We start from the raw sequence: 26849 nt of genomic DNA on the forward strand, positions 1-26849 counted from the left end.
CTGCTTAGCAAGGACTCCTCACAGACCCTCTGCTTAGCAAGGATTCCTCGCAGACCCTCTGCTTAGCAAGGACTCCTCGCAGACCCTCTGCTTCTTAAGGACTCCACACAGACCCTCTGCTTAGCAAGGACTCCTCACAGACCCTCTGCTCAGTAAGGACTCCTCACAGACCCTCTGCTTAGCAAGGACTCCTCACAGACCCTCTGCTCAGGAAAGGACTCCTCACAGACCATCTGCTTAGCAAGGACTCCTCACAGACACTCTGCTTAGCAAGGACTCCTCAGAGACCCTCTGCTTAGTAAGGATCTCGAACAGAGTTAAGGGTCAGTGGCTGGTCACGGACCGCCTGCCTGGCAAGGATCTCTCCAGCCCTATGGTGATGGAAACCTCACAGAGCCTGTACTTGGCGCAGGCTTCTAAATGACCCCTCTGAGTCCACATCCCTCCCTGACAGCCCAGTGGCGAGGGGTCCTCGTCACCGCTCCCGCTGAGGTCCCATCGCCCTCGAGGCCTCTCACCCTCTGAGGGGTCGCTTCCTCCTAACCCCCCCCCCCCCCCTCCCCCTGGCGCCACAGTGAGGGCGAGCAGCGCCAGGGGCATGTCAGGGACAGAAAATAGCCTTGGGCGTTGGGCCGGACTGAGCATGTCCGGTGTGCCCTGGCGGTGCCAGGCTGCCACACCCCCTGCGTGGTTTGCGGAGACGCGGACACTGGGCACCGCCTCAGGTCCGTCTCCGGCCCCTTCAGAGCCCCTTTATCCCGCAGACTCCCCCTCACTCATCATCACCCAGACCTCTCTCCCCCCCTCCCCCTATCGTCTCTCGTTCAGACCCCTAGCAGTCCTCTTGCCTGGACCCTACCTCGCTCAGACCTCCCTCCCCGCACCCTCCCTCCTTGAGCCCCTCACCCGGACCCTTCCTTTCCTGAGGCATCAGCCCCAGACCTCAGTCTCTACAGTACAGACCCCTTTCCTCGTGCCTCCGTCGGCGCCCCTTCCTTCGACCAGACGCCGTCCAAGCCTCACCCTCCACCCCACTCCCCCAGATACGACTTCGGACGCTAGCCTACGGATACACAGAGCGAGGATCGCACACCCGCCCTCGGGTAAGTCCCTGACATTGCTAGTCCTTAGTTCTGCACTTAATAGGGCGGGTAGCTATCGGGTATGCAACAGGTGCAGCGGCACCGGCCCCCACGAGCATGAGGAGCCAACTGCGCCTATTCCTTATGGCTGTCAATAAGGGTCATGGGGTCCTGAACCGCTCCAGCGGGGTTTGAATCGCTGACTTTCTTGTTAAACCTAGAGCGCAGGCAGCAGGTGCGTTAACCCTCTAAGCTCTTCGCTGCAGTGTAGAGCGCGGGCAGCAGGTGCGTTAACCCTCTAAACTCTTTATCAGTGTAGAGCGCGGGCAGCAGGTGCGTTAACCCTCGGCAGCTCAGCTGAGTGAGTTGCTCTTTCTGTTTCTATTATTTTACATGTGGCGCAGCGACCCAAACCCAGCAGAAAGAGTCCAGCTGCAAGAAGTGACATAGTCCATTTTAAGACTGGATGGAAGTTGTTTTTTTCCCTAAAAAAAACCAAAATCAGAATACAAAATGAGAAAAAGTGTTTGTCACTCCGTCACTAGAGTTACAGCTCCTACATTGAACCGGAAAGCTATTTTAATGGGATTTATTGGGAGGAAGGAGCTGTGCGGCCTCCTAGCACACTACTTGGTTACTGCAGTCACCGCAGAGATCTCCGAGTGCCCAGCCTAGAGCTCTTCTATTTAATTAGCGGCAGGGTCTACTCATTTTTTCATCCTTCTGAGGTCTGAAGTCATGCAATGCAGCAAGCCAATGTGCTGTCCTGCACTGTGTGACAGAGAAAGGGCAGGAAAACGTCGCGTTTAACATAATACAGCACATCCCTGTCTTTTCCCAGCACTGGCGCACAATCTGCTGCCTAGCGCAGGCACTATTGCACCATAGTTCAAGGGTGCCTGCGTTGTAAGCAGGATTGTTTTTGTACAGGAAGGGCCATCTTCTTGCACAAAAACAATCTTCAGAGCCACTTTTGTCTTTCTATGTGTGCTGAAGAATGCAGCACACACAGAAAGGGGAAAAAACAACCGGAAATAAAGATATTTCTTCTTGTTACTCCTTCTCTGGGGATGTGTAGAATATTAGCGAATTCCTAGGTCTATCGGTAACAGTAAATCTGGGAATGTGCTAAAATTCATGGGTGTCGCATGGGAACACACACACACACCACCCATGGAACACCTCCCTGGGGCAAAGTAGCGCAACGCAGTAAAATGTGCTGCATTGCGTTACTCCGGATTTATCAAGCCACTTGTGGTCACGCAAGAAGGCCTTGCGTGGTTTGATAAATCACACTTAAGGGTTGTGTTGGTTGCGCACCCCATTGTGCGAGGCGAAAGCGATGCAACCCTATGATAAATATGCCCCCAAGGCATTTTTTTCAACAGTGCTGCCAAGTGCCAAGACTGTGTGGTACTAGGTGCTGTACACATGTTTGTAATGCTATTCATAAAGCACGAACATAGCTAGAGAGCAACAGATGCTGAACATCAGGTGTAAGCCGTGGGGTACGAGGTATGATTCCTTATTGGAGTCATAATATATGGTGGTTTAGTTACAAAGGTAAATCAATACAGGTATATTTACTACCAGTATATTTACTCTTACACTTTTAAATAACTTTACTACTTTGGCTATTCAACATTGACTAGAGTAATTTTACTCCGGAGTCAGTAAAAGCGTCAAGTATGAACGCAAAGTTACTACAAGTACTCAATTTACAATTGTATTTGATGTTCCACATATTTGACAGTGAGCTTCACAATGAATGCAGAGCTCTCACTCTGCTAAAGTAGAGGCACAATCATAAAAGTTTATTAAACTTTTAAAGAAACTAGAAAAAAAATTGTTGAACATTAAAGAATACTTATTATAAGTGTTCAACACTATTAAAATGTAACAACGCTAATAACTTAATCTAAAATTTCATCATATTGAATATGTTAAATTGCAATGAAATCTTTTTCTAAATGTAAAGTTTCAAAAACATCCGAAATAAATAATTATATTTTTATTAAAATTTTTAAAAGTAATGTATCAAATTAATGTAAAGCAATCTATGTTTTATAAATACTAAAGATACAATGATTTTTAAAACAAACATTTTAATAAATTATTTTAAAAATATAATAATTATGTTTTATTTATAGACGCTTCTAACATTAAATAATAATGTATTTATAATTTTATATATTTTAAATTAATTAACGTATTTTAACATTGGTTTGTTGAGGTTTCATCTTAAGTCCCTACCTCCGTGTTTCTCTAGGAGAGAGTGTAGCAGTGGCAGTGGCCGGACCGCTCCATCTCCTAGCTGGAGTACATTTACTGTTTTAGGTCATTGTTCACGTTAGTAACGATAGAAGGGCAGTTTGTGAATAGCAAGCGTCTTACACTTTTGCGGTATGTCACACCTTAATCCCCTCTCGTAACCGTTCCCCTTTGGTACTAAGCCTTTCCCATTTCCCAGCCCCTCGTTTCTGTGCCTCCCACATGTATCGGTCACAGTTATACTTACTTGTGTGGGGCTCTCCCCACAGAACAGATAGGAGCGGCGGAGACCTCCACGCGAGGGCGGGTCTGTGAGTAGCACTCTCGTGGTAGCACTAAGCACACTTCAAAGGGCAGTTTCTGGATAGAGCCCGTGGGGTCAGAGGGGTCCTATCTTGCAGGGAGGTCGTTCTACGTGAAGAAATGTCTCCTGGGCTCTCCCTGAGGTTAAGGCTGTTCCGGTGATGACGCGGGTGCTGCTGATCCAGAGTCTGGGAGCAGGGGTGGAGGAAGGCGGCCTTGTCTGCTGTTTTCTCACAATGCCTTGATTTCTTTGCAGTCTGGTGATTGCTTGACTCTCGTCGGGCATTCTGAAACCGAGGTAGTCTGTCTCTGTCAGGTGGGTCCTGGTGCTGTTTCTGAAGACCTTGTAAGTGAGTGACGCAGCTAATCCCTAAACAAGGCGCTATATTCAAAGACGCTGTTATTTGTGTAGCAATGAATGCTGCGCCTGCTACTTTTCCCAGGGGCACGTGGGAGGGGGGTGGGGGGGGAGTCGAGCAGCGCCAGGGCACTGAGTGTGCAAGTAAAGGTCATTGCACTAGCACTTTTTATTTTAAACAAAGCACGCCTCAAAATGCACTTGTCTAATGGTTCTTTTTTCACCATTGCTGTACAATTATCCACCTTAAGGTTACACGTTTTATCACTCTCAAAAGCATTGAAGGTTGCGTTTCCCATTGGTATCCCGGTAGAAGACCCCTGCAGCAGGTGCATGCACCCGCTGGGCTGTCTGAATGCATCTCCATGGTTTCCTAATCTCTTATGTTGCATTTAGCTCATTGCTCTGAGCCAGGCCAATGGAGACAGACTCAGGAGCACAGTGCATTCGAGGGGGTCTCAAAGATACTGTCTCAGGAGAGACTTACCCCTCGGTAGACAGCAGTGTTAGTTAAGAGGTTATTTGAAAGCTAAAGAGGGCTCAAAAGTAAAAAAAAACTAAAATAGAGTTGGCTATGTCTCCCAAAGTGACAATATTTTCTCAGAATCATTATGTTAGTAAATTATTATTATGGGTGGGGGAGATACAAAACATTTTTTTAAATACGCATACTTTTTGGGGCAATTTTGGCAAAATCGCACATACTGTATGAAATGTGTTTCATCGACATCTCAGATGAAATCTCACGTCGATGGCGGTCCTCTCGTATGCAAGTCATGTGAGATAGGGGTCTGATGTTATATTTAAGGCCGGCAGCATACTCCGCTCCACCATTTTTGGAGTTTTACCAACTCCGCACTCCGTTGGGAACGCGGAGTTGATGCAAAACTCTGACTCCGTGGCAGAGCAGAGTACGCCGCTCAGCCCCTGTGCAAAAAAAAAGATAAAACCCACTTACCTGCTCTCTGGTGGTGTCTACGGGCCATCCTCCACCTCGCAGTGGTGTCTCTCCTCCTCGCCGCCGCCCCCTCGTTGCCACCGCTATAAACCCCTACATTTTACATCATTTTACGTCTTGCGTGGAGTGCGTAGGGGGTTGAGACACCACGGCGAGGTGGAGGACGGTCCGCAGACAGCACCAGAGAGCAGTAAGTGGGTTTTTTATCTTTTTTTTAAATTGTAGGTGGGACTGGGGTGGAGCAGAGTGGAGTGGACTTCCACTGAGTTTTTTAAAAACTCTGTGGAACTCCACGGAGTGCCACTCTGCATACTCCGTCCAGGGTTAGTTATATTTTGCTCCACCGTAGGAGTTGGTAGAGTTATGGCCACTTCACGTTACGCTTGTAGCGCAGAGTGCCGACCAAATTCCGCCACCCACCGCAAGGCGGAGTTATTTCTCGTGCGTAGCTCGTGAACGGTAAGTTGGTGAGCATAAGCAAGATTTGGCATCCCTAGAGTGATTTTCGGTCACTAGGAGGGCACCCGGCGAGATTTCTCCAATGGGGGCGGTGTTGGAGCTTGCAACGGTTAACAGTCAGAAAACTGCCACTCAAGTAGAAAATCTACTCAAGCAACAGCAAAATCAACTTGAGAAGCTGTGCCCTATGGCATGCCACATTGTGCAGTTTGTGTTGATTTTTCAGCATTGAACGAGCTCCCTGCACTAAATCACAGCACGAGCACCAGGCCATTCCCGTTCGCGGAATTCCATGGAATTTTGCAGAGTTTTTGTGTAAATCGACCAAATTTTGTGTAAACTCCTCGACTACTACCCTGGCCTAGTGAGATGAGATGCCGGCAGGAGACAGGTTTGAGCAGAAAATTGATGCCGGTTGTGGCTTTACAGTTGCCACAAGACATTTTCTGCTCCAACCAGGCCTTCACGGGCAAAAAATGGGCGAAATACCGGGAACAAGAAACGGAAAAGAAAAATCTAAAATTCATGTAGAGGGAAGTGGGAGAATCTATCTAAATTTTGCTTATTTAATTAAAAAAGTTATGACGTGCCACTAGCTTATAGTGACTCTTTTCAAGTGCCTGTGAGACATTCACAACTCAGCATTACCTCAGGCTGCCCTGGAGATCACTTAAGTAGAGGGCCAGAAAGATAGCTCATAGGGTGAATGTTAAACAGTGTTTACTACAAATGGAAGACAACGCATGCCATTACAAAGCGGTTGTTACAACAACCGCGTTGTTACATCGCATACCATTAAAATGCAAGTCGGAACAACGACTTGCGCTGTAGGGGGCAGAAGGTGTTGGATTTAAAATCTAACACCCTCCCTACTGTTGCACAGACTGGAGTTGGAATATTAAATTATACTATTCCAACATCCAGCGCTCCCTACAGCAAGTCGTTGTCCGACTTGCGTTGTACAGGTATGCGATGTAACAACGCGGTCGCTGTAATGACCGTGTTGTAATGGCATGCGTTGTAAACGCATGCGGACTAATGTGCAATGTTCAGGGTGAATGCACCTCACATGCTGGACACAGGTTGGAAGTATGACTGAGGGGGGAAATGATGTGCAAGAGTGCAAGCCTGCATCGAGAGAACACACAACACTGCCCCCATACACAAACCACACTGTCCTCGAAACACACACCACACTCCCCCTCCATACACACACCACATTGTTATCCCATTCATATAATGCACTGTCCTCCCATACACACAGAGCACGGTCCTCCCATACACACACCATACTGCCCTCCCAGACACAAACTACACTGTCCTCTGATGCACACATCACACTGCCCTTCCATACATACACAACTCTGCCCTCTAGTACACACACCACACTGTGGCCTGCACACAGAATCATGCTCCCTAAATACACTTATATTAACAGATTTGTATAGTGCTGTTTTCAGTGGAGGCTGCCTCGGAACAGGGTGGTGGGTTGGGAAGGGGATGAAAAAAAAGAAAAAAAAACTACCTGTCAACGCCGGAACCTCTCCTCCGTCCTCAGTCTCGGCACTGGCAGCACCTAGGCTCCCAGCCAATCATGACCCTGCATGAGCAGCGTTTTGATTGGTCTAAGCAACCTGTTTGGCCGCTTAGGCAGTGCCTGGGAGCCTGGGCATATTCTTCACCAGTTTCTGCAACACAGCCAGGTGGAGAACATGCTAAGTGTGCATGACGGTTTGGCCGGCCCCAGAGCGCCGGTCAAACCGCCATGAGCACCTAGAGGGTGCAAAAATCTCCTCCTCCCTCCGATGGCGGTGAGATCAGCCCCGCCCCAACCTGGCTTTCAGTCGCACACAAAAATTAAAGGATAATAATGTTTTCTTATTATCATTTTATTTGTATTTTTTTGGACTGCTCAATAAACAGTGGGGCAACGCTCCTCCGCCTTAGCAGAGCAGTGTCCTCTGGCTGTTTTGTCATTATTAAGGCCTCATAGCACTGCTGGAGTTCAGTACCTTCCTGCCTGGATTCCTTCACAGATGGAACCTTCTTTTGGTTGTTTTTCTGACTCCTCTGAGTGTGGTTCCCATGCTGGTTTGGTGTGTATGGTTTCACGTGTGCTGCATGGTGTTGTTCAGTTAGTGTAGCTGGATGTCTTTATCAAATTCGGGTACGTCTTGACTTGAGGCATGTGTCTGACATGATTGAGAGTACAGTGTCTTGTTATCCTAACCAGTACTCCTGTAACGCATTCTAGTTATGGGGTCTTAAGTTAGTCGTGGGGGAGGTAGATTGTGTCATGAACGCCAGGGTGTGGCTGTGAGCTCAGTGTGGATGCATAGTCTGGTTTTTTTCTTGGTCATGTGGTCTGAACCAGAGACCCCTTGTTAAACCTGTATATTTGTAGGAATATTACAAACTGTCATTAAGTACAGGGAAGGAGCAGGAACGGAATGGCGGTGAAGTTAGAATTAGTACTGTTGGTGCTGTTGTGACATTGACTGTTAGGACCTGTCAGAGTCTGTGTACAGGTGTGCGCTCAGTGTTCTCTCTGATGTGTTCTCCTTCATGCTGTGAGCCTGATTCACAAAGGGAACTTATACTTTTGAGTAATTTACACTTTGAAGTACGTTTACTACTTTCAGTATTCACAAACTCAGAGTGTACATTTACTACAAGAGTATAAGTACCATGTCTCCACCCCCAGAGTATAGTAGTTGGCTTACTGTTGAGTTGGTAGGTGATGTCGCTCCCTAAAATTCTCACCTCACCTAAAACCCTCTGTAGGAAAATAGGATCTGCTTCTTATGGTTACCCTCACTGTTTGCTTCATGTTACACAGTTTTTTTACTAGTCTGACTAGGATCCTGCTAATCAGGACCCCAGTCTATCTGCTTATTCCCTAAAATATTATGTCATGTACTTAAGTACACTCCAGATTGGATACTGGGGTGCCCATGTCAGTTCCTAGTATATGGTGCCCATGTACCCAGGGCATAGGTACCCCAGAGGCCTCCCATGGGCTGAAGCATGTATTATGCCACCCATGAGAGGTCATGCAAAATGGAACAACAGGCCTGCCATTGCAGCCTGTGTTAGATGGTGCATGCACCTCTTACTTTAGATACAGGTTTACTATATCTAAGGGTCACTGCACTCAAAACCTATAAGTCACCCCTATAGCAGGCCTTAACAATCCTGAATGCAGGGTGCTTGGTTCTAAGTGAGAGGGTGCCACGGCATGAGCAGGACACCCCTGCATTCTACGGAGTCCATTCTCACAAGTTGTCAGTGTATCAGCCAATTAGGACATATATAGAGTGGCATTATGCGACCACGTAATGACCAACTCTAAATTGGCTGAAAGTAACCCTATCCTGTTTGGTATCAAACATTGTGGAATCATACCCCCACACCGGTGTGGGAGGTATGATTCCACCCTTCAGAAATTAGCTTTGTCAGGTCCCTGGTGTTCCCTGTACCAGCCTTCCAGTCCTGGGCAGTACAAAATGGTTGCTGCCTACCAGAGACACATTTCTGCCCTCCTGCTGCTGAGCCAAACTCAAGCAGGGAAAGGCAGAACAGTAGGCATCCTATCACAAGGGAGGTGTGACCACCACCCAGACAGGATTTAGTGTATTAGGCCTGGGTGGGCGCGCTTGCCAGCATCCAAAAGTCTGCATGAGGGGCACATTTGGTGTGCCTGTACATAGTCCAGTTCAAACCAGTTCTGGGAGCCGTTAGCGCCTGCTCTGGCGTGAAACTGGACAAAGGACATGGGAGTAACCTCCCACTGTCTGACACTCCCCTGGGAGGGTCCCCTAAATCTGTCCAACCCTCTCTTCTGGGTACAAAAGGGCTTACTTGGCTGTAGGACCCTAGATTCGACGTGGACAAGATTCTGAACTAGAAACCACTGAACTGGACACTCTGGACTTTGCTGGACTTTGTTTGGGCCCGACTTCGTCTCCCTCTCAGTCTGAAGCATCGTCTGTGCCCGTGCACCATACAGGCTCCGTGCAGTACCTGTGGAGCATCAAGGACACCCAAAGACATCTCCTCGGAGTGAAGGAGTCCCTCCCCGGCAACGGCAGGCACAATAACGTAACTCACCAGTCTGCTGATCCTGAGCTCCTGTGGACTCTGAAGGCTCCAGCAACACAGAAGGTGGGTTTAAAGTCCCTCGAGGTCCAAGCTGCCCTCTCACCAAGTTTGAGGTCAGAATCCCCTGCGGGGTCTGCAATACACATGCCCCTGTGCATTGCGTACTTTTACAAGTGCATATGCTTGTTGGTGTTTCCAGAACAAGTGCACTGAGCTCAGAGTAGCCCCAACTTCTGGCACCATTTCCACCAAAGTACTTTGGCTTCCTCACACTGAGTGCTCCTTGGGATGTTACTTTGCAATTCTGCTCGAGGTCCCCTCCCGACTACTGTGCCTCTGGCCTGTGGGTCCTCTTGAGGGTCAATACTGCTTTATCTGGGCTCCCCTGGTTGCTCCAGGCTTTCTCCGACTCCCCTGTGCTTGGTGAGTCTCTTGGGCCTTGCTGGTCCTAACCGTAACTCCTCTTGACCATCTCCGAGGGTTGCCGCAGCCAAGGCTTGTTGGTGCTCCAGTCGGACACCGACCCCTCAGCACTCAACATCCTTCATGCGACAGCTCATATCCAGCTCCTGGTTGTCCTCAATGTCTCCTTGGCCCGGTGGATGCAGTCAAGATCCCCCTCAATGCACCTGAAGCACCCAACATCGGTGGGCATTCATCTACGGAGCCCCTGGTCACTCCTGAGTGACCCAGACTCTGTCCCCTCTGCTTTCAGGTACTCTTTGACACAAATCTACCTTTGGACTCCAACAGACACTTTCCTTCTTTCCCGCAGTGGCCTTTCCTTGAAGTCCTCCATAGATGATCAATGGCGGTTTCCGACACCACCTCAGCCCTATGCACCTGGCGTCCCTGGGATAGGTAACTCTGGTACTACGGTATCCACGGGTGGGGTGGCTCTTCAACCTCCTATGATCCAAAGGGCTTCTTCGTAATCCACTGGGAAGGGTCCTTAAACATTAAAACTGCAACCGCTACTCTCCCATTGAATTGTGCTTAGCACACGTCCTGTTCTCACTCTGCACCCGTCCTCTGTGGTGTCCTTAATTACTCACCTTGGTGGTTCATTGTGGTCCCAGTGCTTCTACAACCTCTAGACACTGTCTCGACTCGAGTTGAGGTTTTTATACCACTATTTTAGCATATGGTTTGGTCTTCTTCTGGAGCCCACTGTGTATTAGTATTACTTATGATTGTTTATGTACTAAAGTATTGTGTGCTATGTGTTTATCTGCATGTAGCAGATACTGTGAAGTATTCCGAGTGTGTTATAATAATAAATACATATTTTTATAACCATTGTGTGGTTCTCCTTCCATTTACCCAATACAATAAGGTTGCATTCTGGTAAAACAAGCTGCTTAACATTCCTTCAAGAATAAGCCTGAAGGCTGCTCTCCACGGTTACCACTTGGATAGTTTTCTAAGGTTATCTTTGACCTCTTAAATCACCATAAGGGTTGTTTGGACAAGTGCAAGGTGCCCACTTTAATCAGTGGACATCATATACCAGGCTAACTTCTCACTCCCTCTTACTTCTCTCCAATCCCAGCCCCTTTTGTATTAAAGATGTCCCTTTTCACACCCTCTCCCTCAAGCGCCACCCAAAGTTGCTACTAAAATGTAGACTCTGCAGGAGTGGTACAGAACTCTACACACAAAAGTATTGATGACTGCACACACACACACACACACGCACACACGCACACACACACACACGCACGCACGGACACCACCACCGTGCTGATGTACACCTATAACATTGCACATGTGCACTAGCCTTTGGAAACATTTACATACACCTGCGGAATTCATGAAATTCCCTGATTTCACATTTTGTGAAATTCATAAAAATGTCTAGAAAGCTTGCGTCTTGTGATGCCATAACACTATTTTCTTATTGCAGGGCACACCTTGAGTAAAGAAGTCTCGTGAGATACCAGCAGGAGCATGGTTGGAACATTTGTTGCTCGAGGCAGTCTCTTACCTGCATGTTTAAAACACGTTTTCTTATGTGAGTTCCATGCTAGGGTAAAAAAAAAAGTTACATGAAATGCCAGCAAAATACATTTCGCTATAAAATTGAGAAGTGCATTTTGGAATTTCACTGAATTTGGAGCCCAAAAATGATTTTGCGCGCACGAAACACACCCACACAAAGTGCACGCTTCTTCACACGCACAGTCCTACACTACTGCTCAAACACAGCACTTTTGCATCTCTACACAAAGGCTTAAAAACTCCTGTGCACATGCCGCCATGTTACTTACCCACAGAACCATCCTTCTGCGCAGGACACACAGGCATCAACCTCCCTGCTTCGGTAAGTGTACACACACAGATCACTGCCCTACTACACACAGACTTATGCAAATACACAACCCTACACACAAATACACTCCAATATATAAACTCACACAAATACCTTCTACTCTCACACACACACAGCACTCCCCTTCTGCCCTTGCACACATACACTGGAGCTCCCCAGCTGAACACATGGCACTGCCCTCCTCCCCTGACCCTGCGGACGTGGGGCCGTTCCCAGCGTTCACTGGTCAGACAGCAGACACCTCACACCAGGGTACAGTTTGACTCAGTACATTCCCTGCCAAGCAGAGGCCACACTGTGGAATGCTGGGGAGGAATAGCTGTTTGAGGTCAGAGCACAGGGGCTTTAGTGAACTATGTGTGTGGGCTGTGAAGATGACGAAGCCGGACATTTAGAACTCTGGCAGTCGCTGAAGGCAGGTGGTACAAGACACACTCAGGGTTATGTTATTTTGTGCACGGCTGCGTTGTGTAACATTGCATTCACCACTGTAGTTAAAGTGACAAAGGCGGGACTACAAAGCCCACAATGCAATGTGTCATTAGCTGAAAAGTCAGGATCCGATGAAGATGCCACAAATGACTTGGTGCCACTTTGCAGCTACTTATATGAAAATGTAATTTAGGACCCATGTTATTTTGCAAAACTCTATTTTGTAAATCTACGACAGATCTTGAAAACAACGGTTTAAATCTCAAGGTGTCCCACGTTTTGAGTCTGTTGCTGCTCACCATAGATATTGCTAAAAACTTAGAGAGGGTAAAACTGCATCAAGTCTCACACAAACGTCTGAACTTCACTTGTGCATTGTGTGTTGTAAGACAAGGACGGCTTTGTTTGGTGAAAGGGCCTTTCCTGTAGGGCAGCAAAGGGCAGAAACATCCTCCCCCTTCTACTCCCATCGGGTATTTATAGCCAACTGGGGAATCTGCGTTTTCTAAATTATTAATGATCTTTTAGTAGTTTCTTGGAAACCTGTGGGCTTCATTTTATTGTTTGCCTCCTCTGTGGGTCGGTTTGATTCGAAAGCTCCATGAAGCTTTGGTGCTTGCAGCGCTCTGTTACACACTAGACAGCAGAACAATATTAGGAAACACCCTCTCTGGTACTTTCCTGCTGCACCAGTAACTTTCTACAACTTCAGAACCATACGTGCTAAGATGAAAAGGTGCATTTTTTTCTCTTGTCACTTTCTGGCATTTTTGCTCATGTTACAATTATTATTCGTTATTTGCAAAGTTATCACAATGTGGGATTGTGTATTGTGTATTAAAATATTGACCTCTGCGCTCCGTTTCTATTGTTATAACTCGTGAGTAAAATGATTTAAAAGTTTACTTGCAATAAACTAAAACATTTATTTGCAACTCCAAATAGCACACCTCACAGACTTATTTAGGGTTTAGAAGGGGTTGTACTTGTAACCCTAGGCTTGCCTTATGTGACCTCTGCCCTCAGAGGTGGCGATCTCAGTGCTAAGAACACAATGGGGACCTATTTTTATATTACATCATCAATGAATATTAGTCGATCGTTAACTATTTGTGTGATAAAATGTTGTGCACCAGGGGTTGGAATGGGACCTTCACTGGTAGCTGAGGTGAGTAAAAACAATGCTTTTACATGTATGTCGTGTGCACGCTTGCCAGTGAAACTGTGCTTTTGGGAGAGAGTGTGTGAATGTGTTTGAAAGTGAATGAGTCAGTGATCAGCAGTGAGAGGCATTGAGTGGCAGTGAGTATGAGCTAGAGTGTGTGTGAAGGAATGAGAGAGAGTAAGAGAGACTGCAAGTGAGTAAGATTTGGTGAGTGAGGATCATTCCGAAAGAGTAGAGGACCTTTTAAAGGGTCTGAATGAGAATCCGTGGCAGTGATTTTAGCTGTAAGTGACAATGAGTGAGACAGGGGCGGCAATAATAAGTGAGGACTGGGCGAGAGTTAGAGTGAGAAAGTATGAGTGAGTGAGAGTAACACTGAATGAGAGTGAATGTTAGTGTTAGAGGGGAATGAATGCATGCATGAGAATGAGTTGTCAGACTGAGAAAGAATGATCAAGAGTGGGTGAAAATGAGGGAGTAAGAGTCTATGTAATTGGCAAGTAAAGGTAAGTACTGTAGGCACTTTACAGCATGCTAAGCACCTTTGACAAAATACTGGCACTGGTAAAACACGAGCACTCGCATACTAGAGTTCATTTCGGCATAATGGGCACCCATGGTAACACATGAGCACTGGCGTACTAGGGTTCATTTCGGCATAATGGGCACCCATGGTAACACATGAGCACTGGCGTACTAGAGTTCATTTCGGCATAATGGGCACCCATGGTAACACATGAGCACTGGCGTACTAGAGTTCATTTCGGCATAATGGGCACCCATGGTAACACATGAGCACTCGCACACTAGAGTTCATTTCGGCATAATAGGCACCCATGGTAACACATGAGCACTGGCGTACTAGAGTTCATTTCGGCATAATGGGCACCCATGGTAACACATGAGCACTGGCGTACTAGAGTTCATTTCGGCATAATGGGCACATGGTAAAACACGAGCACTGGCGTACTAGAGTTCATTTTGGCATATTGGGTACCCATGGTAACACACAAGCGCTGGCGTACTAGGGTTCATTTTGGCATAATGGGCACCCATGGTGAAACACGAGCACTGGGATACTAGCGTTCATTTCGGCATCATGGGCACCCATGGTAACACATGAGCACTGGCGTACTAGAGTTCATTTTGGCATAATCGGCGCCCATGGTGAAACGCGAGCACTGGCATACTAGAGTTCCTTTTGGCATAATGGGCACCCGCGGTAAAACACGAGCACTGGCGTACTGGAGTTCCTTTTGGCATAATGGGCACCCGTGGTAAAATACGAGCACTGGCATGCTGGATGTAATTTTTGGCACGGATGGAAAAATGTTGCTTGAAAACATTCTTGGCATGAGCACGCTTGTGGTAAAATGGTGGCATTAGCACAATGAAGTCATTTCTTAGCATAAAGAAGGTCAGCTGTGGCATACGGAGAGGAGCAACAATGAAAAAATGCTGCCACTGACATACAAGAGTTAATTTTGATGCAAGTCACCTGCTGTATATGTGCGTCATTAATGGAAAAGTTTTAGCACTAACACATTGTGTGCATCTTTTGGCATAACAGGGAACCCATATGCAAAAGAAATAATTGATGGACGGAATGCTGGACGATGCAAACATTCATCCCCAGTCACAAGGATCTGGGTTTAATCCAACATTCCTTTGCTCACCACACCACCCCAGTTTGGACTCAGCCATATCCAAATCAGTCTTGACCCTGTTCCTTGTGGGAACAGTCCAGCCCGAACTGCTAAGCCAGGCCCTCCCTGGAACAAATCAGTCTTGACCCGGTTCCTTGTGGGAACAGTCCAGTCTAGCTTGAATCCAGTGGTGTAGTGAGCACTGGTGTCTTTTGCTTTCTCGCCCTAAGTGCGCCTGGTATGCCCAGAGGCGGGCCCCGGGCTCACTGTGCCACTAGATTCAAGCTATCCTGGCTGACGAGAGGTGAAACCCCAAAACCGGTCTTGGATGCTTGTTTCTGGTCCAGGGAGGACCTGGCTTGACAGTTCGGGCTGGACTGTTCCCATGAGGCACAGGGTCAAGACTGATTTGCATATGGCTGGGTTCAAACTGGAACGGCATGGTGAGCAAAAAAACGATGGAATTAGACCCAGATCTCTGTACTGGGGTGAATGTACAACATTGTTCTGCATTCTGTCCATCGACTGTTGTTTTTGCATTTGTCACCCCGAGTGGGAAGGGTATGCCCAGACGTGGGTCCCGTGCTCTCCATGCCACTGGAATCAAGCTATCCTGGCTGAAGATGGGTGAAACCCTGGAACCTGTCCTAGGATGCTTGTTTCCAGTCCAGGGAGGACCTGGCTTGGCAGTTCGGGCTGGACTGTTCCCATGAGGCACAGGGTCAAGACTGATTTGCATATGGCTGGGTTCAAACTGGAACGGCATGGTGTGCAAAAAAACTATGGATTTAGGCCCAGATCTCTGTACTGGGGTGAATGTACGACATTGTTCTGCATTCTGTCCAGCAACTGTTATTTTTGCATTTGTCACCGGGGTTATGGTCATGTGGCATCACTTAGAGGAAGATTCAGTGTCAAAGGTCATATGATGTCCCTTCCTGTGATGCCTTTAAAGTCAAAGGATGTGTGATATCACTTCAGCTGCCCCTGTCATTTTGGTGAATTGGCTTCCATGGCACACCTGAGAAAATCTTCTCATTTTGCAGGGGAAAACTATGCAGGTCTATAAATATCGGAAAAGCAGTACCTCGACAAACTATGCGTTGGGACTTATGCAAGACTATACTTGTGGAATAAAAACGTTCCACACCTCTACTTAGAATAGGTCTTTGCAATGGGTTACCCAAAAGTAGGCCTTTGTTAAATACTGTACCCCTCCAAGAGACCATTTATAAACTCAACTAACACTCTCAGGGGATGTTGGTCCCACCACAGCATTCATTTAAATACAAAAATGAATGAATATGATACTTATTGTAAGAGCAACGCCTTCTAAGGCTGGCAAGAGCTGTTAGTTTTAAACCTGGGTGGTAGTTCCCAGCAAAATTTCCATTAGATGCCAGTAACCTTGTGTAATTTTGGTAATTTCATGATGCACATTGTAGGAGAGTAGGATCTGCTTCTTATGATTACTCCTACTTTTTGCTGATGTTTTCCTATTTTTCGACTTTAGTCTGTCTGGCACCCTGCTATTCAGGGCACCAGCCTAGCTGCTTCCTCTCTAAATGCATTCCATGTACTTTAGGTACTCTCCAGATTGGATTCTGTGGTCCCCCTTTAAGTCCCTAGTATATGGTATACTATGTACCCAGGACATAGATACACCAGAGGCCTACCAGGGGCTGCAGCATGTATTGTGCCAACCCTGGGAAGCCATTTAAAATGACACCATAGGTCTGCTACAGCAGCCTGTGTAAGGTGGTGTATGCACCCCTAACTCAGATATAGATTCCCTATATCTTTCCATATCACTGCACATCTAAACCTATCAGTCACCCCTCTTTTTAGGCCTTATCAATCCTGAAGGCAGGGTTATGGGTTTAATGTGAGAGGGTGCCCATGAATGAGCAGAGGCCCTCTGCAGCCTTCGGAACCTTTATTCCGGGGTTGTTTGTGATTCAGCCAGACCATATACTCTTAAGTGCATTATAACATTGTGTTAAATGCTAACTTTGGAATGGCTGCATGGAAACACCGGTACACCCAGTACCAGCTTCAGAGACCCTGGCAAAATGGATGCTGCCAGCCACAGGCATGAGTCTGCCCTCCTGCTGTTGGACGAAACTCCGGCAGGGGAGGCCTGGACAATAGGTTTCCTGTCACAGGGAGGTGTGACCACCTCCCAGACAGGCTTTAGTGTATTGGGGCTGGGTGGGTGCACTCCAAGAGTGCTTTGATGTCTGCACTGGGGGCACATTTGGTGTCCCTGTGCATAGTCCAGATCAAATCGGTTGCAGGGGCTACATGCCCCTGCTCTGGTGTGAAACTGGACAAAGGACATGGGTGTAGCCACCCCTCTGTCCTGACCCTCCCATAGGTGGGTCCCCAGAGTTTGTCCCACCCCTTCCTTGGGTATAAAGTAGGAACCCCTGACTACAGGACTTTAGATTTACCTGGACGAAAGTCTGCTATAGAATCCCAGAACTTCTACTATCTACACGACGTTGGATGACCGAAGAATCTTCCTTGGAGTAAAGGAGTTACTACCCTGCAAGGCAGGCACCAAAGACGCATCTGTCTGGTTTGCATCTACACAGCTCCTGAAGGACTCCGAAGACTTTGCAACACAGGAGGTGGGTTTCCAAGCTTCCTGAGGCCAATCCATGCTCTTAGTAACCCTGAGATCCAAAGCCCTCATGGGGACCGTGCAACCCGAACCCCTGGATACTGTGCACATTTGCAGCAGCATATGCTTCTTGGTGATCCCTGAGGCTGTGCTTTGGGCTACTTGTCCAGACCCCGAGCAGTGATTCCACCGAAGATTGCTGGCCTATACTCCTCAAGTGACCCGTGGGCTGGTATCTAGTGATTCCTCTTGAGGTCCCTTCGCGATCCCTTGTCCGTCGACTTGTGGGTCCCTGAGAAGGGTACTTTGACTTTCAATGGGCTTACCTGATTTCTTCAGACGTGCCCTGACTCTCCATTGCTTGGGGAGTCCACAGGACCTTGCTGGTCCACACCAAAGCTGTTTTACTCTCACTGCGTGGTTTGCTGTTGCCAAGGCTTGTTGGTCTCCAATCCGCACACTGACACCCCAGCTCTCGACATCCTTTGTGGGACAGCTCGCCTGCAGACCGTGGTTGTCCTCGATGCCTCCTGGTCACCGTGGCAGTGGAGTCAAGCTTCACCTCATTGCACCTGAAACACCCGGTGGGCATTCGTCTATCGTGCCCCTGGTCACTGGCAAGTGACTCAGACTCTGTCCCCTCTGCTTTCAGGTTCTTCACATCTTCGATCCAGGCTTAGATCACAAAGGACACTTTTCCTTTCCACGGCAGCAGCACTTTGCAGCAACTCTCCATTGACGACATCGAAGATTCCCGACACCATTTGACACCTATGCACCCGGCTTCCCTGGGTTAGGTAACTCTAGTACTCCGGTGCTCACGTGGGTGCTGAGCTTAGAACCTTCTAAGTCCAAAAAGGTTTACTCCAAGTCTTCTCCTATGTGTCCTTAAACTCTAAAATTCCAATCGCGACTTTCCCATAGGATTGTACGGAGCTCGCGGCTGTGTTCTCACACTGCAAGCGTCCCCCGTGGGTCACCTGTGTCACTACCTTGGGTAGTTCCTTGGGATGCCAGCTATTCTATGTGCTCTAGGCACTGTGTCTAGTCAAGTCGTGGTTCTTATACCACTTTCTTAATGGTTTGGTCTCCCCCTGGGGCCCATTGTATATTGTGCTATTTACTGTCGTTTTAGAACTGTATTATTGTGTGCCTTGCTCTCTAATCTCATAAAGAGGTTAGTAGAGAGTGTTTAGAAATAAATACATATATTTTATATATATATACCTTGTGTGGTTCTCCTTTCATTTAGTTATTCAAGAGGATATAATCTGGTAAACCAATCTGCTTTACACTCCTTCAAGACTTAGCCTGAAGGTTGCTCTCCATAGCTACCACTGGGATAGCTTTCAATAAAGGTTGTCTTAAACCTAATCATCAATAAGGGTTGTTTGGACTGGTGCAAGGTGCCCACTATAACTAGTGGACAGCATATACCAGGCCAACTTCTCACACGCATGTTTTATGAAATTCCCCAAATTATGGTTTAATGCCATATTCTCTAACTATGCACTGTTTGCTGAAAAAAAGTAAGCAAAGCACACAGGAACACGAATTATCAAAATGCACGCGGCTCCTGTTTGCTACATTTGTTTTTTCACTTGTTTTTTGTGTGAGATGCGTCCTCACGTCCAAAATGGATGCAAGGATGCATTTCATGCTAAAATCTAGTTTCAAATATCTGTTTTGCGTTTCACACTATTAAATGTAATATGTAGGCCCCCTGGTATGTTACCAAGGGCTGGGCAGAATTTTGATTATGCAAGAGTAATCAGAGTCATTTTGGCGATTCTGTGTCACTCTTTGATGCCGAATTACGGATAGTTACATGATTACTCCTGCTCGCGTAATTAAGAGTCAGTGCACATTTAGCGGGAGCAAAGAACAAGTTACTTACCTTTGGTAATGTTTTTTCTGGTGGATAAAGTATATGCATGTGGATTTCTCACCTTTTGAATATACCCCATGTGCAGCATTCCACAGAAACTTTTCTCCATAGTTCTCCCACATTGACGAGGACGTCATAAAGCCACAGCTCCGCACGCGACTCCGCGTGACGTCATTAGATCCATAAGAAGGCCTTGTCGGCATGCTGACGTCAGTACCATATAGTTTTTCAGTGCCTTCAAGGCAAACAGGTGAAGCAACAACATTTCCAACAAGTATACATAATATACAGCACATTACTTATTAAGGAAATAAACACATGCGATCGAATTGCCAACTCAATAGCATCTTCATGAGTTATATAGAAATCTTCATAAGAAACATTTATATGAAAAAAATATATATACATATACAACCGTATTTTCGGTAGAAGTAGACAGGAAACGGGGAGGCGGGTGGGTCAGTGAGGAATTCACAGGCAGATACTGTATCCACCAGAAAAAGTGTTACTGAAGTAATCCACCTGTGGATTCCTCATCTTTTTAATAGAATATCCAAGCAGTCCCGCACTCGGAAGGGGGTGCTTGCCTGCCTACCTATACCAAAAAAGCCTGGCATCCAGAACAATCAAAAAAGCTTTCCCTCCCTACTTCCGAATCCAACCAAAAATGCTTTGAAAAAGTGTGGAGGGAAGCCCAAGTTGCCGTTTTGCAGATGTCAACCACAAGGACCCCTCTAGCCAAAGCAGAAGATTAAGATTTAGCTCTGGTAGAATGAGCTTGAATAACTTCAGGAGGCTCCGTCTTAGCCAAACAGTAGCAAATCTTGATGTACAGGATTATCAACCTCGATAAAGTTCTCTTGTGGACTGATTTCCCCTTCATTTTGACCACATATCTTGCCCACATATCCAAAGAACAGCTGGTCATCTAATCTGAACTCTCAGGTTCTGCCCATAATGAAACTCACTGCCCTCTTGGGGTCCAAACGATGAAGTCTCTACTCCTCCTTAGATGGATGAGGGGAGGATAGAAAGTAGGTAAGGTAACGGATTGTTCCAAATGGAACAGAGCGACCACCTTAGGCAGGAAAGCAACTCTGGTCCACAGTACCATCCTATCTGCATGGAAGGATGTGAAGGGGGGCTTGGAACTAAGGGCGTGCAACTCACTCACACTTCTAGCAGGCGTAATAGCAACTAAAAATATAGTTGAGTTGAGTACGAAGCCTCAAGGACTCAAAAGGAGCACCCATAAGAAATGTAAGTACAAGATAATGATCACACTGAGGCATTATAAACTGAGTGGTAGGAAACTTATTAGTGAGACCTTTAATAAATCTCATTACTATAGGGGACTTAAAAATGCAGGCTGATCCGGCAAAAAAAGAAATTCCGATAAGGCAGATAGATATCCTTTAACAGTTGCAACAGCGTAACCTTGCGGAGCCAGGGATAGCGCAAAACTTAAAACATCAGTGTGAGAAGTTGGCCTGATGTATGATGTCACTAGTTCTAGTGTACACCTTATATCAGTCCAAATACCCTTATGGTGATTGGTTGTAAAGTCAACCTTATAGACCAGCTATCCTAGTGGTAGCATGGACAAGAGCAGTCTTAGGCTAAACTCTGAATGGCATGTGAAGCCAGCTGTGATACCATATATAATCCCTTGAATACCAAATGAAAGGACACCACAACAGATATATATATAAAATAAAGTGTATTTATTCTAGTCAAAACCTCAGCACTCTTTATGAGATTAGAGGTAAGTACAACACAGTCTTATTTAAGCATACATTAAGTCACACAGGTAAGTAATACAGTTAGGCCCTAGGGGCCATGCAAACCATATACTAAGTAAGTGGTATAAGAACCACTGTCACGGAAATAGAATAGGCCTAGACCCAGGGAATCGCTGGGGCTACACTACACTAGCGTTAGTTAGGAAGTGGGAGGCCCACGGGATTCGTGTGCAGAGTGGAAACACTCACGCGTAATGCGTAAAAGTCAATAGCAATAGTACAGTTTAGAAAACGGTAGATTTAGGACACTTCCGGAGTAGCTAGGAAGTTGAGACTTGAAAACTAGACACTAGGATAGTCACTATCCTGATGAGCACCGGAGTACCCAAGTTACCTAGCCCACAGGCTGCGGGTGCATAGGGGTGAAGATGCGTCGTTTTCGTCGTCGACTCCTATGGATGCCTGAAGAAAGATGCTGACAGGCAGTCAGTGAAGAGTGTCCGGTGGATCCCAAGGCTGGGATCAGAAGAGAGGAAACCTGCAAGCAGAAGGGACAGAGTCAAGGTCACTAGCCAGTGACCACGTGGAACCAGGAAGGAACCAGGCGATGTCGTGAAGATTGCAGGTGAAGGTGAAGTTTGTCGCTGCAGCCAGGAGGACCAGGAAGCGTCGAGGACGACCAGGACCAGGAGGCGAGCTGTCCCACGAAGGCTCTTGCTGTCGGCGGCGTCGAAGTTGGACTAGGACTCACCAAGCCTTGGCAAGCGGAACCCACGAAGAACGGAGGACTTGCTTCTGGTGCAGACCAGGAAAGTCTGGGGTGCTTCTTCTTTGCAGAGAAGCGGGAGCCAGTCTGGAGGAGCCGAACCAGCGCAGAAGATTTCAGGGTGCTTCGTCACAAAGGCCACTAGCCAGCGGGCAAGCAACCGGACAGACGCGGCAAGCAGGAAAATGCAGAAGGGCCCCACGCAGGACTCGTAGAGTGTGGGGGGCTGATCTTCGGTGCAGATGGTGCTTGGGGTTGGGGCTTCTCAATCCCCGGTGCACAACTTCGAGGGTACCTCAGAAGCTGCGCTTTAAGTTACTAGCCACTTTTTCCAGGTAGCCGGTCCCACGTCGCTCGTCGCCTCCACGGATCTCAGCTCTGCTGTAGATGTGGATCAGGGTCGGAGAAGTCTGGAAGTCAAGGCTCTGGTCGGGCTCTGCAGTCGGTTCCTCGTAGAACGTGGGCAAAGCAAAGGGTAGTCTCTTGATGGTGCCTGTTTGCACAGGGTAGCCACTCCTTGGCTACAAGGGAGATTCTTCAGTCTTCTTCTTTCGTCGAATGTCGAAGGTCCAGAGTTTCTGTTCAGTTTTGCAGGTTCAGGATAATCTAAAGTCTTGAGGCCCAACTCCCACTCTTATACTAATCTGGGGGGCTGGGATACCTGCTAGGTCACGCCTTATGGGTGGGACCTGGGAGGGGGTGGTTACACCCACTTCCCTTTGTCCAGTTTCGCGCCAGAGCTGGGGCTGGAGTGCCCCAGCGCCGGTTTGAACTGGACTATGCAAGGAACACCTTGTGTGCCCCAGGCATGTCTCATTCCTTTCAGCCCACCCTGCCCCAATACACTAAAGGCTGTCTGGGGAGGTGCTAGCACCTCCCCAAGCAGGAAACCTATTGTCCAGGCCTCCCTGGCTGGGATCACTCCCAGCAGCAGGAGGTCAGACTTGTGTCTGTGGCAGCAGCATCCATTTTGTGATGCTGAGGCTTTGGTTAGAGTTAAACAGCAAAGTAGGATTTTAACATGTCTCTCCCTCTAGAAGGGAGGAATAATATCCTCATCACCAGAAATGGTATGGGGGTATTATTCCAAAGTGTTAAACACCTTACACGACATGTTTTGATAAAGCCAAACCATAGTTACCATAACCGTTTAAGATTATAAGGCACTTTAAGAGTATATGGTAGGCTATATCATAGAACAGCTATAAGGACATGGTTCCGAAAGCTGCAGACAGGCTCAGCTCATGCTAGAGCACCATCTCACATGTTACCAAGCACTCTGCCTCCAGGATTGTTAAGGCCTGCCATAGGAGTGACTGATAGGTACACATGTGTCTATATATAAGGGTAGATATAGGCATACTATATCTAAGCAAGGGGTGATTACACGACCTTGCCCCAGCTGAGTGATCAGCCAGTTGTGTCTGATTGGAAGGCCAGGCCAGGGGTGGCATAATACATGCTGCAGTCCCTGGTAGGCCTAGGGTACACCTATGCCCTGGGTACCTAGGGTACACTGTACAGGGTCCAATAAGGTGATCCTTACCAATTGGTTATGTACCTAGGGTACATGGAGTCCATTTTACAGAGAGAGCAGACAGCCTGAGACCCTGAATGGCAGGATCTCAGGCCAACTAAGTCAAAAAACCAGCTAGACACTAGGAAAAAAGTTGGGGGTAACCATAGTCAGATATCCACCTTCCTACACAACCCCCCCCCCCCAAACGAAAGGAGATAAGGCTGGCCTTGACAAGGTAAGCCTCTATCGCCTAAGTGGCCATATAAGGAAGAACCAGCACTGGCATGGTTACCCCCTGTCTCATGGTCCACTAAGCAATCCCTCATCCTAAAGGTATCATAGGGTCTCCACCATAGGGAATCTCTACCTTGGGTGTGTCTTTGCAAAGTAAAAGGCTGGTGTTGAGATGGAGTACTGAAGTGAGTGTCCTCAAAGTGAGGCCTCAGCTTCCTTCAATCATCCTCCACCATGGATGCCTTTCTTTCTTTAACTGAGTTGCACTGTGCTCTCAGGGTCAGCCTCTGGCTACCTAAAGCTGGAGGCTGGGTCCCTTTTGTGGGCTTACTGGAGGGACAGGTCAGGTTTGGGGCCCTAAGGTCCCATGTTTGCCTGTGCCCAACAGAATCCCTCTGGGGGAGGTCCCTAACTACCTGTAAAGGGGATCCCTCAGGAATGTTTTTACCCATCACCTGGCTAGGGCTACTAGCCAGGCAATCCTCATTCTTTTGATGGGGGGGGTTCCTGTGGACAGGGGCCCTCTTGGGGTCCACTGGCCTCCCTGACCTCTGCAGCCCTGGGCTGACTGAGGCAGGGTAGAGAGAGGCAGGCTACCTGCACCAGACTGGGTCCCACCTTGGAAGGGGCCACTGACATCAGAGGCTCTGCCAGGCCAGGCCTGGCTACCTCTGGGTGCAGTTCCTTCACAAGGGGTGAGGTCAGATCCCTGAGGAGGCTGACCTTTTCCTAATGTCTGGGGAGAGGGAGACTTTTCTTCCTCCCCACTACTCTCTGTTTGTGTGGAGTGATCCATAGTTTCAGGCTTCACTACACCTATGTCAGTCTGAGTATGGGCTGAGACCATTACAGCCTTGCCAACCTTTTCAGGGAGGCACTCAGTTTGGGTTTGAGCTGTGACTGTCACAGCTCTGCCAATCTCTACAGGGAAGTCTGTCTTTGCCTGGGCTGTGGCTACCACTGCCCTTCCAACCTTTTCAGGGAGGAAATCTACTTGGACAGGGGTTGTGGCTGGCACAACCCCACTACCCTTTTTTGAAAGGCCTACCATTTTAGAATGGGTGTCTTGTTCAACTCCAGCCCAAGCTGAGAGTTCCAAGTCATTCCCCAGTAAGCAGTCCACAGGCAAGGTTGGAGACACTGCCACCCTTTTAGGGCCAGTGACACCTCCCCAGCTGAGACATACCTCTGCCATGGGATGACTGTTCTGTTTGCCATCAATGTTAGTCACCTGGTATGAGAACCCAGGCAAAAGCTGCTCAGAGGGAACTAGCCTATGGGCCACCATAGTGATGCTAGCTCCAGTGTCTCTGTAGGCCTCAGCTTTTCTACCATTGATGTAGGGCTCCTGTCTGTACCTCCCCAAAGTGTTGGGACAGGCAGTGAAGTTGGCAAACCCCATGCCACCATCACAGACAAGAGTAGCTGCTGTAGGGGAATTGGCTAAGCCAGGATCCCCCTGTGTTCCCCAAGAAAACCCAACCAAATTTTGGGGGGCACTCCCACCACCTGGGGGATTACTGCTGACAGTAATAGGTGGTGTGACAGGAGTAGTTGGAGGAACAGTTTTGTTTTTAGCCCTTGGGCAACTGCTGTCAGTTTTCCAATGCCCAGGAGTTTTACACTCATGGCAGTAAGGCTTTTTAACTGTGGTAGAGGAGGGAGCTTGGGACCCACCACCCTGTGTGGAGTTTTGGGGCCCTGAGGAAGATTTCTATTTTGCTTTATCCCCACCCTTCTCTTGAGGCTTGGTGGTATCTTTCTTTTGGTCACCACCCTGATTTTTAGGCCTAATCCTGGTCCTGACCCATTTATCTGCCCTCTTTCCCAATTCTTGGGGAGAGGTCAAATCTGAGTCTACCAGGTGTTGATGGAGAAGCTGGTTCTGACAATTACTAAGGATCTGCTCCCTCATAATCAAGTTGTACAATCCTGTATAGTCCTGCACCTTGCTGCCAGTTAACCAACCTTCCAAAGCCTTAGTGGCACAATCCACAAAATCAGACCAGTCCTGTGTCTGTGTCTTCTGGGTGTCTCTGAACAACAACCTATATTGCTCAGTGGTTAAGCCAAACCCATCTATCAGAGCACTCTTCAGGACTTTGTAATTGCTAGCATCCTCATCACTGACTGTGAGGAGCTTGTCTCTACCTTTCTCAGAAAAGGAGAGCCACAAGATAGCTGCCCACTGACTCTGGGGTACCTGCTGTACTTTGCAGGCCCTCTCCAAAGCAGTCATCCACTTGTGGATGTCATCCCCATTCTGATATGGGGGGACTATCTTGCTTAGGTTTCTATGGTCATAAGACCTATCCCTATCTCTAGGAATGTTGCTGCCACCAGTGGGTTCTGACCCACACAATGTTTGCTCTCTAGCCAGAGCAAGCTTCTCCTTGGCAAGGGCAAGTTCTTCCCTCTGAATCCTCAGATTAGCTTCCCTCATTCTGGCTTCATGCTCCTTTCTCTCAGGGGAAGTCATTCCCCTGTGAGAGGAAGCATTAGAGATGCTAGAGACATGGGAGTGGATGGATTCCCTTGAAGGGGATCTGTCCCTCCTGCTTCTCTGTGTAAGCCTACTTGGGGGTCTGTATGGGGGGACCCCATGCAAACTCCCATGTAAGCTTAGGTTAGCCTGGCTAAGTCTTCCTACTTGGCCCTGGCTGTCTACCTCTTCATCTGAAGTCCCATCTGACTCCTCTGTAGTGGGTAGACCCTCCTCTGTACCTAGGGTACCTGCCTGAGATGCCCTAAGAATGTCATACTCCTCTAGGAGTTGTCTTAACTGAAGGAGGGTAGGGTATTCACCCTGTTGTATTCCTCTGGAGGTACACAAGTGTCTCATCTCCTGGAATGTTAAGGTATCATATCTAGAGGGGGTCTTTTGCAGACCTGATCCTCCTGAGGGAGCATCTACTTGATCTCCTCTCAGAGACATGATCTAGTGAGGGTGTGGTGTGTGCACCTACC

The 26849-nt window shown here is 47.7% G+C and overlaps 1 protein-coding gene across 3 annotated transcripts in view; it reads left to right on the forward strand.

The window, feature by feature from the left end:
* The first annotated feature begins 696 nt into the window (after positions 1 to 696).
* Positions 697 to 26849, forward strand: part of KCNN1 (potassium calcium-activated channel subfamily N member 1) — a 560056-nt gene continuing 533903 nt past the window's right edge. The window contains exon 1 of one of the 3 annotated variants that reach the window (XR_014971961.1): positions 697 to 1103. The gene's annotated coding sequence lies outside the window, so the exon portion shown is untranslated. The remainder of the gene's footprint in view (positions 1104 to 26849) is intronic. The other 2 variants (XM_085637391.1, XM_085637392.1) reach the window with 2 other exon arrangements.

Source organism: Triturus cristatus, chromosome 12, assembly GCF_964204655.1.
Source record: "Triturus cristatus chromosome 12, aTriCri1.1, whole genome shotgun sequence".
NCBI lineage: Eukaryota > Metazoa > Chordata > Amphibia > Caudata > Salamandridae > Triturus > Triturus cristatus.